At 52.8% G+C, this 16,918-nt stretch overlaps 1 protein-coding gene across 1 annotated transcript in view; it reads right to left on the bottom strand.

Annotated features, from left to right (window-relative positions):
* Positions 1 to 4,964, bottom strand: part of GPRC5C (G protein-coupled receptor class C group 5 member C) — a 29,305-nt gene extending 24,341 nt beyond the window's left edge. Inside the window, exon 1 of the mRNA XM_086687949.1 lies at positions 4,812 to 4,964. The gene's annotated coding sequence lies outside the window, so the exon portion shown is untranslated. The remainder of the gene's footprint in view (positions 1 to 4,811) is intronic.
* Between the last annotated feature and the right edge of the window lie 11,954 nt (positions 4,965 to 16,918).

Below are 16,918 nucleotides of genomic sequence, written 5' to 3'. Positions count from 1 at the left end.
CCTGCCCCTCCCCTCGCGCACCGGCTTTTCCGACTCCAGGAGGGAATGTTTGCTTAGCGGCCGGGGCTGGCGGTGGGGCCCTGGTTTTCTAGAACCTGCCTCCGTCCCTGTGCCTTGCCCTCGCTTGCAGGTCTGGGGAGTGTGGTGATCACTGAATTGTTTCCGTTCCTTTTAAATATTAAGAGGAAGAGCGCGTTCGGCTGCACAGTTGTACACTACTCCGTGTCTCCCTCCCGTGACTCCACCCCTGCCCCACGTCTCCCCGACCCTCCAGTGTCTGAGGACGAGCCCAGAGTGACCCAGCAAGTTCTTCTGGCCTCTGACCAGTAGCTTTCATTAACAGGACAGCTAATGCCCAAATCAGTTTGCTGGGAGGGTTGCTCATTAGCATATGTGAAAAGCCAATTCTGAGCGCGAGTCGGGGGGCGGGGCTGGGGAAATGGGCTGGAAGCCGGTGAGCTGTGGATCCAACCCAACATCTCAGTTTGCTTTCAAGCTTCTGGAACTCCTTCCGGGACGGAGGCTTCTCCCAAGAGGCAAGTCTACCCCCACCTCATTCCCTGCCCAGGCAGGGGTAAGGTTGGGGTATGGGGTGCCTGGCCACCCGATGGGAGTTTGGGAAGAGGCCTGCCAGCCTTGAGCAGTGGATAGTCGTGGAAATGTATCGCAGTTTTCTGAGAGCGGTTTGCTGGGTCCCTTTTCACCCCATCTCACTCTGGAACAGGATCTGCCTTCAAAACAAGGCAAGGCCCTTGGGGCAGATGACCTGGCCCTTTCAGCCTCTAGGATCCCTGGGGCCCTCGGCTTGAGTCCCTTGAGCAGGGCCTAGCTGGATGTGGGGTGGCTAGATGGGAGGTCCAGATCTTGAGTACCGCCCCCACCGCCGTCACTGCCCACCCCGTGAGTCACGTGGTCGGGGGTGGGTGCTTCTGGACAGGACCAGCCAGCATTGGCTAGAAGGGAAGTTTTGCTTTCCAAGACTCCAGGTACAGGGTCCTCTGCACCCCACCCCCCATATGCCCTTCACCCAGTTTAATGACCCACAGGCATCTAAGCCTTTATGAACTCCCGGTGTTCACCAAAAAATAACACTTTGGGAAGCCATCCCTGGTGGATACTGCCCACCCGCTGTTCAAAGAGATCTGGGATTGATGGATTGTGGGGGAGTGTCTAGCTCCCCGCCTCCCCTAATACAGTGCTTGAGTTCCTGCTGGGCCATCAGAACCACTTTTATCCATGGCGGCAATTGTCTGAGGGACTGACAAGGCCCGGGGGTCAGAAGCAGCTTTGCCACCTGCCAGCTGTGTGACCTGGGCAAGTCACCATATCTCCCTGGCACCCTGCCTGCACTTTCCTCTCCATGGGCATGATAACCCCTCCCCCACATCTCGCTGTAACATCCAGATGAAGCCCAATCTAGAATGTTCCTCGCACAGCCTGCCTCTCACAGGTGTCCAGAGGTCAGCCTCTCCTTTCCTGATGCACCCCCTCTGAACCTTAGTCCTGTCCGCTAAGAGGGCCCAAACTCTTCTAGAAGCTGCATCTCTGACCTTTCAATTCTGTTTTACGGTTATCAGAATAACCTTATGCTCTGGGCCTTCACCTCTGCTTTTCCTTCTTCCTCCAACATCCTGTCCTTCCTGTGACCAAAATTTTTACAAAATCAACCCTGCCTCAAAGCTCAGCTCCAGGCTCCCTCTGTGAAGCTTTCTTCACCTTCCCCAGAAAGAACCTTGGGCCTTGCCCCTTTACGCACAGCCCATCATGCATCGTTGATGTATCATGACCCTAGTGTACCTTCATCAAGCTTGTTAACCGTTGTCCACCCGCCCCCTCCCCACCCCCCCCACTAGACTGTGCCTTTCACAAGAGGGAGGCATGTCTCACTCATCTTGGGTCCCCAGGGTCTGGCCCAGAGTCTGTCACGTGGTGGTGGCTCCATTGTTTTAAGGTCAGGACAGTAGCAGCAAGAGTTGAGACGCAGCCCCTGGAGGGTGGTTCCCTGCAGACCTTCCCCTCACAGCAGGGGCCTTGCAAACAGTGTGCACCTTCCCTGCCCAGAGCCGGAGGCCTTGGGAAGCAGGCAAGCCCCAGTGCCTTCTGGAAAAGTCCGTCTCCCCCCCACCCCCGCCCCGGGGCCAGCAATGCCCTACATTCCATGTCCTGGCTCGGGGCACCGGGTGGTCAGGGGAGGCTAGAGGTCAGCTGTGCTTCCTAGAGAGACCCGCTTGCACGGGTAGCACAAGTCCTGGATGCAGCTTCAGCTGGCGGAATCATTTTCGGCGGTCATTTCCTCCTCCCCGTCCCTGGGGGTTGAGTGCCCTTGGTCTCGTGGCCTGGCCCCAGTGAAGCGAGAACAGTTTCTCACTGAGCTGGGGGTGGGGTTCTTGGATCCCTGACAGGTAGGGACCTGGATTCTTGTGCCAGGCGGCTGGGTGCCCCACAGCTGGCTGATAAACAGATTGTGCGTTTGACTTCTCCTTGCTCCCAGGCTCCATATTAACTGGTTCCTGCCCAGGCTACTCTGTCTGGCCAAGTCTCCTTTTCTCTTAGGCTTATAGGAACGGTGCTTGAAATAGTAGGTGCCCCCTGGGTTTTTTTGTTTGTTTGTTTGTTTGTTTGTTTGTTTGTTTTTAAGGACCCAGGTACCAAGGTAGCACCTTAAGAAGTAGGAAGCCAGGGTCCTGGGAGCAGGCAAGTTAAACACTAATTCACCACAACTGGCTGCCCGTGGATGATCCCTCTGGAATTGTACCCGGAAGTGGGCTTTGGGCAGAGCCTGCTGGAATGTCACCTGACGCCAGGCCCATCCACATTGGCCACAAATCTGCTTCTGCCAACCGCCACCCCCCCCCCCCCTTCCAGCCATGGCTCAGTGGCCACTAACCAACTCCCAGTGGAGAAGAGAACTGGATTTTCTGAGTGCCCAGGTCTGGACAGTAGCTGTCAACAGGCAGTATCTCCAGGAACCAGGGTCAAAGCAGAAGGCCCAAGGATTCAGGCCCCTCAGCCCACTAATCCCTTCCGAAACCAAAAAAGAAACGTATACGCAGTGCCCCATCTAGCTCCCTCTTACCTTCAGGAAGGGTCTCCCGCCCCCCACCTCTGAGAACGTTTCAGGGACAGGATATCCTTCACCTACTAGCAGCTAAATGGCCCCAAACTGGTGACCTCACTTGCAGCCTTCCTACCACTCCCCAACATCTCCAGTCACCCTGCAAACCCCTGTCCTTTGGGGGACATTCCCTGCCTTCATCCCGGCACTCTGCTGACACCTTCCCTGGTTCCCACTGCCTTGAAGTGAAAGACTAAACTTGCTCGCTCGGCATTCAAGGCCTCTGCAACCTGCACTCAACCCAGACGCCAGCCTCATCCCCTTCCTTTCCCCCATAGGAAATGGCCACTCCGGCCTGAGAGGTCAGCTCCCAAGTCCGGTCAGCTCCGGACTTGCCTTCCTGTGGCTTTACTCAGGCTGCCCCCCATTGTCTGTCCGGGATGCCCCCTCTGGGTCTCTCTGAACCAGTCCCCCTTCAAAGTCCTGTGCTCCTCGCAGAATGTTTTGCTGGTGACCCCACCCCATGGCTCCCCTAGAGCTCCCCATCGAACTTGAATTTGCTAATCTGGCACTGCTCTGCGTTGTTCATTATATCTTCTGCATAAACATCTTGCCTCTCTAACCCTCGATAGGCATGATGGGGAATGGCTTCTGATTTCATTCAAAGCTCCAGGATAGTGCTTTATACACACAATTCAAAAAGGCAGTAAATATCAGCAGAATATTGGATTGACTGGCCAGCAACTCAGTGAGGCTGCCTTCTTGAAGAGAGAGGTCAGGCTCAGGGTTTAGCCTTGGCCTTGCCGCTGTTGTGAACCATGTACTCAGATCCCCGCCTCCCTCTGGGCCAGGAATCCAGGCCAGGAAGTTCAGAGAAAAGCTAGGTGGTCTGATATCGCAGTACTCGTAATTGCTTGCTCCTGTAGAACACTGTACCACTTTTAAGTGTCTTCTCTCTATATTTGATCCTTACAGCTTGATGAGTTCAATAGAGCTGATATCATTACCCCCATTTTACAGATTTAAAGACTGAGGCCAAACCCTGGATTAAAACCCATTTGTTGGAACGCCACTGGATTGCCCGTCTCCAGGCCATGCTGCAGAGCGCCTTTGTCACCTCTCATACGGCTCTTCCCTCTTCTGCCTTAGTAATGAACGCATCTTACAAGTAGAAGCTCTTTGAAGGAAAGATGGGTATCTGACCCATCTCTGTTCCCTTGGTGCCTTGCCCATAGTAGAGCTTCAATAAATCTTTGGGAGGGAATAAATAGATGAAGGATCTGGACAGGCCTGCACAGGAGAAGGACACTGGCCACAGAGCACCTGGCATCGAGCGCACGGCCAGCCTCTTCTCAGCTACCCTTTCTTCTCGGGACAGTCCCTTCGCTTCAGAAGCCAGCCTCATGGCAATGCTGTGCTGAGCAGTTGCCTGGCCTATGGCAGGGCCACGTGTCTCTCTCTTGAGGCCTTTCTTCCTTCTCCAACCCTGTTCTCCGGGTGGCTGCTGGCCCCTACAGTCACTCACATCCCCTCTGCACACAGGGCAGCCTGCCTTCGGAGCCACTCAGCCCTTCACCAGCCCCCGCCAGCCACCAACACAATTCATTCAATGGCATTCAAAAGACCCAGTCGCAGCCCCCAAACCCCCTCCATCCCCCCCACCACCCGCCTGGGATTTGAGGGCACCCTGAGCCAGGACCCGGAGGTGAGGGAGAAAGCCAGGGTGCCACGGGAGCGTCACACACGCCGCACTCACCACGGATGGCGCTCCAGCCAAGCTGGCTTCTGGGCAGCGTCCAGTCCCCGCTGATCTGCCCCGCGCTGCTGGGGCCTTGACTCTGTCTCCCTTGCCGGAAGCCCCGCTGCGGTGCGGCCGGAGGCTGCCGGGAACCCAGCCCGGCTATTCTGGGAGTGTGATGGGGCTCCGGGCCGCCTGGCAGCAGCTGAAATTTCAGCCCCTTTGGTTTCCACACTGTTCTTCTCCTCCCCTCTGATGATAAGGCAGAGTTCGGTCATTATGCCAAGTTCAGAACCACTGATGGTGCATTTGAGGGTCTTAAGAGCAGCTGTGGTTGTGCTAAAGTGGGCCCTGGCCATAAACCGCCGTACTCCAGCCCGCTGATGCAACGGCCTGTGTTTTCGCGATCAGTCATCCAGACCGTGGCCCGGCTTGTTCACTTTTACAACCGGCCTCATACCCACCCTGCCGCATCAACCCCCTGCTCGGGCTGTCGGACGCAGTCCCTCGCGATGAAAACCAGTCGTGGAATCCCTCCGAGAGCCTGTTTCCTTCCTTTTTTCTTTTCTTTTAAAATCAACACTGCGGGATTTGATTCTGCAATGTAAGCAAAAAAGTATGAAGAGTGAGTTTGGGTGACAGAAGGTTAGAGTCATAATCAAACCCAGTTACAACAAAGTTAAGCCCCCTGTGATTAACCTGTGTCTCGATAGCCCCTGTAGAAGCCCCCGGAGATGATGGGGCCGGCTTTATTATCCTCTTGTGGAAACTGGAGGCCAGGATAGGAACACAGCCCACCCAAGGTCACGTGGTGAGGGACAGAAGGCTTATGTGTGGCATTTGACCTCCTGTCATGAAACTGTACTTTTAGAACTAGAAAGAGCAGCAGAGTTGTCCAGAGAGCACAGAACTTGCTCACCTGTGACATGGGGTGGTCATCCCTGCCCCATGGGATTGCTGTAAAGATTATGCTAAACCACACATCCGAGAGAGCCCTTGGCTGGAATGCCCATGATTTGGGACGTTCTGGCCCCAGGCTCATCTCCTTCCACTCCCCGATCGCGTAGGGAGAGAGCATCTTACAAAAACAGTGGTGAGGCTGGTTCTTAGACTTTCTCCAACCTTGTGCTGCACTGTTCGTTTAAAAAGCAGATTTCTGTGGGAATGCAAGCTGGTGCAGCCACTCTGGAAAACAGTATGGAGGTTCCTCAAAAAACTAAAAATAGACCTACCCTACAACCCAGCATTGCACTACTAGGCATTTATCCAAGGGATACAGGTGTGCTGTTTGGAAGGGACGCATGCACCCCCATGTTTATAGCAGCCCTATCAGCAATAGCCAAAGTATGGAAAGAGCCCAAATGTCCATCGATGGATGAACGGATAAAGATGTGGTATATATATACAATGGAGTATTACTCGGCAATCAGCAAGAATGAAATCTTGCCTTTGCAACTATGTGGATGGGACCAGAGGGTATTATGCTAAGCAAAATTAGTCAGAGAAAGACAAATATATGACTTCGCTCATATGAGGACTTTAAGATACGAAACAAGTGAACATAAGGGAAGGGAAACAAAAATAATATAAAAACAGGGAGGGGGACAAAACAGAAGAGACTCATAAATATGGAGAACAAACTGAGGGTTACAGGAGGGGTTGTGGGAGGGGGGAGGGGCTAAATGGGTAAGGGACACTAGGGAATCTACTCCTGAAATCATTGTTGCACGATATGCCAACTAATTTGAATGTAAATTAAAAAAAATTAAAATTCAAAAAGCATAAATAAAAAAAATAACAAACTTATTAAAAGCAGATTTCTGGGTCCCACTCTGGATATCGAACCTAAGTCTCTAAGCCAAGAAGCCTAAGAGTGGTTGTCCAAGGTGCACACCCCCCAAGTGCACGCTGACCTTAAGAACCAGTGAGGCAAGGTTAAACCGAGAATTATTCAAGTCAGCTATGAGGAAAGGAAGGTGAAATACAGGCAAAACACAGAAGGCCTGCATGCTCCATGAAGGATCGGGTTCACTGCTGCTGGGGAATGAGGGACTTAGGAGGATGAACTTGGAAGGAGCGGGTGTGGGGGGGGTGATAGGGAAGCACAGATCAGATCCCCAGGGGAAGTGTTCCAGGAAACAAGCACCTTGTGGTTTTCTCTATTCTTCCCCACACCCACCCTTGGCCCTTCCTGTGTTAAAGGCATGATTAAGGGTCAGAAAGTTACTATGGCTGAGGGGGGGGGGGGGGGCCTGGGTGGCTCAGTCAATTAAGCATCCGACTCTTGGTTTTGGCTCAGGTCATGATCTTGGGGTTCTTGGGTTCGAGCTGTGCTGACAGCATGGAACCTGCTTGGGATTTCTCTCTCCCTCTCTCTGCCCCTCTCCTCCCTCTCTCTCTCTCTCTCTCTCTCAATAAATAATAAATAAATAATAAATAAACTTAAAATAAATAATAAATAAACTTAAAAAAAAAAAAGGAAGTTACTATGAGGCTTTGCCTCCTTTGTCTTGCCCTCTTGCCCTTTCCCCTAATATTTTCCAGCCCTGTCTGAAGTCATTCCAATGAGGGTGACGTTCCTCAGTGTTTAAGGCTCATTCTGATTCTCTTTTAACTAGTACTCCAGACGATGGTTGTGCTAATAAAGTTTAAGAGCCACCAAAATACAAATCTATCTTTTTTTTTTTGAGTTTATTTATTTTTGAGAGAAAGAGAGAGACAGAGTGCGAGCAGGGAAGGGGCGGAGAGAGAGGGAGACACAGAATCCAAAGCAGACTGCAGGCTCTGAGCTGTCAGCACAGAGCCCAACGCGGGGCTCAAACTCATGAACTGCGAGATTGTGACCTGAGCCGAAGTCGGACACTTAACCAACGGAGCCACCCAGGCGCCCCGCCAATAAGATTCTTAACACGGGCAATTTTTAAAAGGGCACTTTTGGTCCCTGTTAGGACCATCCAACATGCACAGAATGAATGGTGGTCAAGGGACTTAACCGACTGAGTCATCCAGGCGCCCCAAAATGCAAATCTATCTTGAATACAAGCACACATTCACTGGAGGGTAATGTGACGAGAAGGACTGGGGGCCGAGAGGCGGGCGCCACCGAGGGCATGTGGTCACACAACGGTCTGGTTAAGTGGACGCATCCCTGGGAACTGGGTCTTGATGGAGAGACAAGCAGCGAGAGTGCAGGGCATGGGGTCCCCAGTGGGGGCAGCGCTACAGTGAGGAGCTCCTCAGGTCGCTGGACTCTTGTCTGTTGGAAGGTGAGGATCCCCGAGGCGGGAAGGGGGCCCAATGTGAGCCAGCCCCTACAACAAGCCCTCACAAACCCTTTTTCTGGAGCTGACCCCTTGTAGGTTTCCTCTTCCTGGAGGTCAATGGCAGCGATCATTGAGTCATTTTCTGTTGGTGTCTGGTCTTTCCCCTTCGCACCCAACCTTCTCTTTCTAGAAACGGTAAGGCTCCAGAGAAAAAGCAAATCAGCTGAAGAGCCTTTGGCTGCTCCCATGGGGCATTTGGGGTCACGATGAAGTAGGGGAGGGAAGAACGATTTTCCCTCTATCCTTCTAGGTCCTCTGCCAGGAACTCTGTGACAAAAGACACATTAATAAGAGGAAAACAAACATGTATACATGGGAAATGCGTAACTCCAAGAGGTGGCCTAGAATTCAGGCCTTAAATACTATCTTCAGCTAAAGGCCAAAGAAAGAAAGGCATGGGGGGGAGGCCAGTGGTGGGGAGGTGACCAGGAAAAGTCAAGTAAATAGGAGTTAAGGTTTGTTATGCAGATTGTGCAGGTGTCTCTCCCGAGATAAGATTCCCGGGAATTTAGAGTCTAGTCTTTCTCTTCCCGGTACAGAGAGGGCGACACCCTTACAGATGGAGATTTCTTTTATAAATGTAAATTTTCCCTTACAAAAGGGTGACTCTGACAGTTTCCAGAGCTTCTCCAGGCGTCTGCTGTTTCTCAAAATTATCAGCTCAACATAATCCTTATGCCATAGGGGCGTATTTTGAGGCGGCCCGCTCTGCCACTCTTCAGTGACAGTTTGGGAAGAACCACACCCAGTAAGCTTCTCTGATGTTTTCCAAAGAGCCACACACCTGGCCGGTCATTAGCCACATGCACACCTGGAGGTTCTTTGCATCCAGTTTCCATAGGTGAACTTGCCCATTCAAAGGTACATTTCAAGCGCCGCTGGCTTTTTCATATTTCTGCCCCTTCTCACCGTTGCCTCATCTGCCATTCATGGTGTCCTGCTGTCATATGTGGGGTGGGAGCCACAGACGTAGAGAAAAAAGAGGAGTGAGTACTTGTTTTATGGAAGCTGGTGGCTCCTGAGCCTTCGCTGTCCAAGGTCACTTCGATCAGCTCGAATGAAAGCAGCCCGCGTGGTGGACATTGATTCCCGACAGCTTTGTCTCTCTAATACCCTATTGCATTTCAAAAAGAGTTGTCCTGCCCTCTCGGCCATGGCCATGTCCCAACCCGGGCTGAAAGCAGTGGCTCATTCGCTGTCCTGGGACCTGCTCTGGCAATGAAGAGTGGTCCAGAAAAGGCCCCTCAGAGGGTGCCCGCCTGCCGCTACCTGGTCTCTCATGCCCTTCCAGCACCCCTCCTGCAGGGACTGAGGGGTTCTCCCAGGGCCAATGCCAGAGCCACAGTCTGACCTGACTGGCTGTCCTCCACCCCCAGCACAATGTGTGTGGCCAGCTGGGGACAGTGCTTCATGGCGGCAATGGTCTGCTGCAGGGGAGGGGGTTGGAGAGCTTACAGACTCACCCAGGGTACACATTCGGTCACCCAGTTAAACCATGAGCGCTGTGCGAGGAGTCAAGAGACTGGGTTCAGACTCAACCTAACTTCTGGGTACCAGGTGGAGACATCTGTCCACCTGTCTCGGGCTGCTTCTCACCCATATGATAACAACAATGTTTACTATGTGCCAGGGACTGTTATAAGTTATGTATTAAGTCTTTTGAGCCTCCAACAGTCTCTAATACAGATTACAATGATGCTACCTGCTTGTAAATGAGGAAGCTCAGAGAGACTGATGTAGTCTGTTCAAGGCCAAGAGCTAGTAAACGATAGTTGACTCCAGAACGTGGCCTCTTAATTCTGACGCATACTGCCGCTGTTGGGATAGGAAAAAATGTATCGGCTATCCAGTGCTGTGTAACAAATTCCCACGCAGGAATCAAGAAGCCGATGGCGGTGTCTCGCTCAGAGTCTCTCATGAGGCTGCCACCAAAGGGTTGACCGGGGCTGCACTCATCAGGAGGCTGGACCGGGCTGGAGGATCCACTTCCATGATGGCACCCTCACACATTGCTGGTTGTTGGCTGGACGTCTCAGTTCCTCTCCACGTAGACCTCTCTCCACAGGCTGTTTGAGTGGCTTCAGGACACGGTTGTAGGCTTTGCCCAGTGCGGTTACTCTAAGAGAAGGCAAAGCAGAAACTGAACTTAGCCATGGAAGGCACACACGGTCGTTTCCACAGTATCCTATTGGTTACACAGGTCTGCCCTCTTCTGCGTGGAAGAGAAATACACAAAGAAATAGATACCAAGTTGGTGGGGCCAGTGGAGCCATCTTGGAGGTTGGCTATCACAGATAGTGACAGAGAGCAGCTAACAGGGTGGTCGGGAGAATCAAGTCAGAGAATAGATGTAAGCATGCTGTAGGAGTTTGCTAAGGCTATTGTACCACAGACTGGGTGTCTTTAAACAAGAGAAATATATCCTCTCACCAGTCGGGAGGCCAGGGGCCCCAAATCAAGATATCCGCTGGGCCACATTCCCTTTGAAGACTCCAGGGAAGAATCTTTCTTTGTCTCTTCCAGCTCCTGGTGGCAATCTTGGGCTTAGAGTTTCCTCACTCCAATCTCTGTTTTGTTGTCACACGGTCTCTCCCAGTGTGTCTTTTTTCTTTCTTTCTTTCTTTGAGAGAGAGCATGTGCGTGGGCTGGCAGGGGCAGGGAGAGAGGGGGACAGAGGATCTGAAGCAGGCTCTGTGCTGATGGCAGAGAGCCTGATGCGGGGCTCGAACTCACAAACTGTGAGACCATGACTTGAGCGAAGTTGGATGCTTAACTGACTGAGCCACCCAGGCGCCCTCCCAGTGTGTGTCTTTACATGGCCTCCTTATAAGGAGAGTAGTCACATTGGATTTAGGGCCCACCCTACTCCAGCAGGACCTTATCTTAACTTGATTACATCTGCAAAGACCCTAATTCCAAAGAAGGTCACATTCGCAGGTCTGGGAATTGGGACATCAACACCTCTTCAGGCAGGTGAGGGGGTGCGATCCATCACACAACATGCCCTGTGTCACGTGTCATACCGTCAGTCCACATTGTCTTCAATCGCAGCAGAAATGGTGATAATGGGAGCTGAGTTCGACTGGCTCTCCTGCTGGAGGCCATTGTCATCGTGATGGCAGCCTTTATGTCACTTTGAAAGTCCTGGTGTCCTGGCCACTTTCCCAAGCCCAGGCTGCTGTCTCTCACTGGAACTTCCTCATACTTCCCAGCGGATATTCTGGATTCTAGCCACCGTATTTGTCTCTATCAGATTCTCTCTTGCACACGCCATGCCCCCGAGGCTGATTCTGTCCCACACCTTTTTCACCTGACTGCCCCAAACATCTCTGCGGCCCACGTCTCCCTCCCTGTTCCTGAAGCCACTGTTGCTCTAACGGTTGTTTCTTGGTGGAGTCCTGGGACCCTGCCAAGAAACACCATTCAGCCCCCTTGTTCCTGGCACCCACTGGCTCCTCGGCCAAGCCAGGCACCTGGCGATGTGTGTCAGGAAAATGGAGCTAGGAAGTGGTTTCGAGTCCCAGCTCTGCCTCCCGTGAGCTAGGTGACCTCCAGCAAGTCTCTCCTCCTCTTCCCACCACAGCCTCTGAATTTGCCAGGTGCATTCCAGTGAATCCTTACTGGATATTCCCAGCGTGCCAGGCACGGGGTACAAAGGCAACTGAATCACGGTCCCTGCCCCCAAGCATTTATAATTGAATCAGCAAGAATAATGCCAACCAGTCACTGAGGTACAGCTTGATAGGAGTTACAGAAGTGCACGAGGTGCCATGGGAACAAAGACAAGGGAGGAAGGACTCCACGCCAGCCAGGAACCAGGGTGGGAGGGCATCCAGGAGAGAAGGAGCAGAGATAGGATTTAAGCTCAGTGCCTGGCTGAGCTGGATGGTCACAAAGGCAGAAGTCACAACAGCAGCTCTCACGCCCAGTTTGACCCACAGAAATGTTGTTTTAGCCACCGGATGCTTTAAATTTGAATTGATTACTATAATTTAAAAATCAGATTTTAGGGGCGCCCCTGTGGCTCAGTCGGTTAAGTGTCTGACTTTGGTTCAGGTCACGCTTTCCACAGTTTGTGAGTTCAAGTCCTGCATCAGGCTCTGTGCTGACAGTGCATAGCCTGCTTGGGATTCTCTCTCTTTCTCTCCTTCTCTCTTCCCCTCCAACCCCCAACATAAAATAAATAAACTTAAAAAAATTTTTTTTCAGTCAGATTTTACATGAAAATCTGGATTTCCAGCTTCTCTTAGAAAACTGGAAGACAGGGGTGCCTGGGTGGCTCAGTCGGTTAAGAGTCCTGCTTCGGCTCAGGTCATGATCTCATGGTTGCTGAGTTCAAGCCTCGCATCGGGCTCTGTGCTGACAGCTGGGAGCCTGGAGCCTGCTTCTGAATCTGTGACTCCCTCTCTCTCTGCCCTTCCCCCCCACTCACGCTCTGTCTGTGTCTCTCAATAAATATTAGAAGGAAAAATAAAATATAATGAAAAAAATAATGAAATAAAAATATGATAATGAAAAATAAGATAATGAAAAAAAAAACATAAAGAAAACTGGAAGATGTGGCAGCTCAGGGTCCACGTTCCTCCACAGCGATCATCAGCAAGAGCACTCGGTTTGCCCCACTCCCCACCAGTCCCTCTTGCCCTGCACACTCAGCCTCCTTCCCTCGCTGATGCTGCCTGCCTGACCCTTGCCAGCCCTGAAGTTTGTAGTCCCTTTTACAAGACCCGAGGCCGCTGCAGTGTCCCTGCCTTTGTAAAGCATCGCATGCCAGCTGGTGATTGAGTCCCAAAGCCACACAAGATTTTGAGGGAAAGCTTTGTGGGCACACACTGCGAAAAAGTTGAAATCTGAGGATTGTAGGGAGGTAACCCGAACTCTAGGATCAAAAACTTGAGACCCCCACAAGACATTCCTGTTTCGGTTTGTCTTATGGGAGCCTGCCTTTTCTTTCTTTCTTTCTTTCTTTCTTTCTTTCTTTCTTTCTTTCTTTCTTTCTCCCTTTCAGTGTTTATTTATTTACAATTTTTTCAATGTTTATTTATCTTTAAGAGACAGAGAGACAGAGCACAAGCAGGGGAGGGGCAGAGAGAGAGAGGGAAACACAGAGTCTGAATCAGGCTCCAGACTTTGAGCTGTCAGCACAAACCCTGAGGTGGGGCTCGAACTCACGAATCGTGAGATCATGACCTGAGCTGAGCTGAAGTCGGACACTTAACCAGCTGAGTATCCAGATGCCTCTGTCCTACAAAAAGGCAGACCTTTCTGTAAAGAGCTGGGGTGGAGAGACAGCATGCCTGATGGCCGGGGGCTCCTTCACTTCCTGCCTCCACCCTCCTGCCATCTGCTCTGAGCCTCCCCTGAGCTGGGGCCCACGGGTGGGCACGGTGCATCATCTGAGGAGTCCTGATCAGAAAATTCCTGTTCTTCTTGTCCCCCTCCCCCCGCCCCAGGGAGCACTTCTGTCATCAGTTCTGCACCTGATTCAGGAGCCATCAAAAACAAGGTCAGGAGAGCAGCACATTCTGCACAGCATCTATGGTCCCATCAGTCCCCTAGGGCTGCCTAACCCTGCAGATGTCTACAGATGACAGGAATGAACACTCACAGCTCAGGAGGCTGGAAGTCCCAAATCAACATGTCAGCAGGGCCACACTCCCTCTGAAGCCTCAAGGGGGACGATCCTTCCCTAACCTTTCCAGCTTCTGGTGGCTCCGGCGTCCCTTGGCTTGTGGCCGCATCACTCGAGCCTCTGCCTCTGACTTCTTTCCCGTCTCTTATAAGGACGCTCACCATTGGATGTAGGGCTCACCTTAATCCAAGATGGTCCCATCTCAAGATCCTTATCTTCATTATATCCACAAGCCCTTATTCCAAATAAGGTCATGTTCTGAGGGTTTTTTAGGACAAAGAGGGGAGACCAGCCCCCAACCAACTGTGCTATTGCCGTCCGACAAATAATCCCGACATTTAGTGACTTCAAACAGCAACCACCATTTTCTTCTGTCTTGGTTTCTTTGGGTCAGGAATTCGGGAAGGGCTTGGCTGCGCTGTTCTGGCTTGAATAGCAACGGTGCTGGAACAGTGTGGAGCTGAGGCAGCCGGTGGAGGGGGGTGGGGGGGGGCAAGCAGGCATCTTTCTCCCTGTGGCCTCAAGGCCTCCCCGTGTGGCCTCCTTATGTGGGCTGGTTTTGGCTTCCTCACAGCATGGCAGCCGTGGGGAGGTCTGACTGCTTCGTGGAGACTGAGGCAGAGAGCTCTCGTTTTGTGATTCAGCTTCCAACATCACCGAGGGTCACATCCACTGCACTCGTCCCTGGAGGCAGTCACAAAAGACCCCCTAGGTTCACACCAGCTCTCCCTTTACAGATGCAGAGCCCTGGCTCTGTCACTCATATTTGTGTGATCTTATGTAGCTTCGTGTTCTAGAACAAAAGGAATAAGTCCTGTCTGCTACTTTTATGGGTGAAACGATGCTCAGTGTGCCGGACTGCTTGCTAAGATACTCCCAAGAGCCCAACGCAGGGCTCGAACTCATGGACCACGAGATCGTGACCTGAGCCCGAGTTGGACACTCAACCAACTGAGCCACCCAGGTGCCCCATATTCGTTGATTCTGATGTAAAATTTTCCTCCCAATCCCAGCAAGAGCAGCACCACCGAGGAGCACGGAGACCGTGGGGTCAAATCATCAAGGAGGGACTGCGGGCTTGGGAGTGGGGGGGTGCTAGTGCCAAAGGTCACCCACGAGTAAGCCTGGGGACGGGGATGAGGGGACGAATCTTTCCGAGTACACCTATCATTAAGGGTTCTGTCAATGAGCCACCTCTAAATTTAGTGGCTTAAAACAATTTATTTTTATCTCTCATGGTTTTGTGCGTCAACAGGGTTCAACTGGCCAGTTCCCCGCTGGTGGTGGAGGTCGTCTCTAAGTCTCTACTAGTCTCTCAGGCAGCAGCTGGGGCTGTGGTTGTGTGAAGGCCCCACCCGGCTGACAGTCCCAGATGGCAGCTCGGCAGGGCTCCCCTGTGGGGCCTCTCTCGCCAGCCGTAGGGCCCCGGCTTCTCAAGTGGCAATTCGTGATCCCAAGGGCTGGTGGCAATGCCAGGCCTGTCGAGGGCTGGGTGAGGTCTGGCTCAGCGTCTCTTCTGCCATATTCTGACGGTCAAGAGTGTGGCAAAGCAGCCCAGATACAAGGGAGCGGGGGGGGGGGGGGGGGGGGGGGGCGCGGCAGCTCCTGAGCTGCCCAGTTTAGATGGGCTGTGGTTGTGACAGCACAGAGGGCCCAACTTTGACTGGAGTGCAGGGACAGGAAAAGCCCCTCCACTGAAAAGCCACTAGGCGGCCTTCGTCCCCTCCCCCGGTCTCCCAGGTGCTGCTGGTTTGCTCTGGGCAACAGGAATGTGGACCAGGCCCTGGGCACCAAGGTCAGGGCTGTGATATAGAGGCCTATACGTGGCCAGCATCCAGCCTGGCCTCCCTCCCACATCCTGACACAGCTCTGACCAAGCAGGTGGATAGCTTCAGCGGGGCGGTTTCGGATGGTCCGGTGGACAGCTGGGCGGGCCCAGGCCTCGACGTGGGGGCGGGAGGGCCACCGGAAGTTGTACAGGGAGCTGACCAGAGGGTCCTCTCATTGCCTCGGCTCTAGCTCTTTAACAGAGACCTTGTCACCAGCGCTGTCTCAGGCACCGAGGACATGGAGCCTTGCCCTCCGCCAGCCTCGCCTCTCCTGCTTATTCTCTGACCTCGCCCCTCTCCCTGGCTCGGGAAGCCGCTCCTCTAAAACTCCCCCTTAAAGCCAGCACACTCCCTGGCTTTCCAAACCAAGCGCTGCCCACCAGCTTCCCCCTTCCCGTATCCTCTCCCTGCCCCTTGTCCCGTCCTACTAGCATCCCTGGGGACTCGGGGCGGCACCAGTGTGACTGGGAGCCATCCGCAAAAGTTCGCCTGTGGCGTGTTAATTTCCCAAGACTTCGGCAACCGATCACCACGCACTCGGGGGCTTCAAAGAACAAAAACTGATTCTCTCCCAGCTCAGGAGGCCAGAAGTCCAAGATCGAGGTGTCGGCAGGGTTGAGTTCTTCTGAGGGAGAACCCGTTCCATGCCTGTCCCAGCCTCTGCTGGCTGCGGGCAACTCTTGGCTTGAGGACGCATCACTCCTATCTCTGCCTCTGTCTTCAAGTGGCCTCCCACCGAAGTCCCCACGTCTCCTTTTTCAGTCCTTATAAGGACTCTGTCATTCGATTCCATGCAGTATGATCTCATCTCAATCCTGACCTTAATTATATCTGTAAAGACCCTATTTCCAAATAAGATCACGTTCGGAGGTTGAGGCGAACGTGAGTTTTGGAGAGATACCAGCTAAGTCGGGACACGGCCACATGGCATGTTCACCCAGCAACCCCCAAAGAACCTTCCCACCAGGACACTTGGTTCCGCTGCGCGAGGAGGGCAGGTGCAGGAGAGGCAGGCCTCCCGCTGAGATGGTCCCGCAGGGGCCACAGCCCCCCCCTTCCTCTAGAAAGTGAAAACGGCGATTATCCCAACCGAATCCGAGGAGATTCCCGAGTTTCTTGGCCCACTTCCACCCTTGTCTTCTTGGATGTGTGCTTTCACGTTTTCCTTGTGGCTGTGGCTAAATCTGTGCGCCTTGGGCAAGGCATTGCTCCCTGAGTTTCAGTTGCCTCTCCTCTAACAGGGTAATAGGAGCCTCCTCAAAGGGTCGTCTTGAGTATTAAGTAAGGTTTCACTTAGCGGTTCCTAGCACAGGCCTGACCCGTGGAAGGTGCCAGTGAGTC

The sequence above is a fragment of the Puma concolor genome, chromosome E1 (genome assembly GCF_028749965.1).
Source record: "Puma concolor isolate L17-30 chromosome E1, mPumCon1.1.hap2, whole genome shotgun sequence".
Lineage (NCBI taxonomy): Eukaryota > Metazoa > Chordata > Mammalia > Carnivora > Felidae > Puma > Puma concolor.
The sequence above is the reverse complement of the archived record's forward strand: the minus strand, read 5'-3'. Positions and strand labels throughout refer to the sequence as shown.